General features: G+C 45.4%; 1 non-coding gene across 1 annotated transcript; it reads right to left on the minus strand.

The window, feature by feature from the left end:
• Nucleotides 1–87: 87 nt before the first annotated feature.
• On the minus strand, nucleotides 88–206 carry LOC129114531 (5S ribosomal RNA). The gene has a single exon (XR_008532531.1). It is a non-coding gene; the product is annotated as a 5S ribosomal RNA (ribosomal RNA).
• Nucleotides 207–647: the final 441 nt, after the last annotated feature.

The raw sequence follows: 647 nt of genomic DNA on the forward strand, positions 1-647 counted from the left end.
TCATGATCTAGCTATATCCTTCCCACCCTGTCGGTGTCCACTGAAAAAGCAGCAGCGCCCTCTGCTTTTTGTAAAGAGGAGTGAAAAAGCTTACAGCACCTGGTATTCCCAGGCGGTCTCCCATCCAAGTACTGACCAGGCCCGACCCTGCTTAGCTTCCGAGATCAGACGAGATCGGGCGTGTTCAGGGTGGTATGGCCGTAAGCAAATATTGTGCCTACCAAAGGTCCTTTTAAAGATACTATATCACCACGCTTTGCTCTGTCGCCTATACAGGGAGCGCCTGCAGATTTCCAGACACACTCACAGCTTTTAAATGTCAAATCAGAATGTACAAAGTGGCTATAAGGATCACAAATGTAGTGCAGTAAAAATATTAATATTTACTGTTGAAATGTAGAATACGTTAGCATAAAATTGAAAAGAAAATGATCGATGAGCTTAGGAATGATGAAAGCCATCATTTAACTGGATTTGTGTCATTTCTATACCGGCAAGTCATGATCTAGCTATATCCTTCCCACCCTGTCGGTGTCCACTGAAAAAGCAGCAGCGCCCTCTGCTTTTTGTAAAGAGGAGTGAAAAAGCTTACAGCACCTGGTATTCCCAGGCGGTCTCCCATCCAAGTACTGACCAGGCCCGACCCT

Source organism: Anoplopoma fimbria, unplaced genomic scaffold, assembly GCF_027596085.1.
Source record: "Anoplopoma fimbria isolate UVic2021 breed Golden Eagle Sablefish unplaced genomic scaffold, Afim_UVic_2022 Un_contig_4770_pilon_pilon, whole genome shotgun sequence".
Classification (NCBI taxonomy): Eukaryota; Metazoa; Chordata; class Actinopteri; order Perciformes; family Anoplopomatidae; genus Anoplopoma; species Anoplopoma fimbria.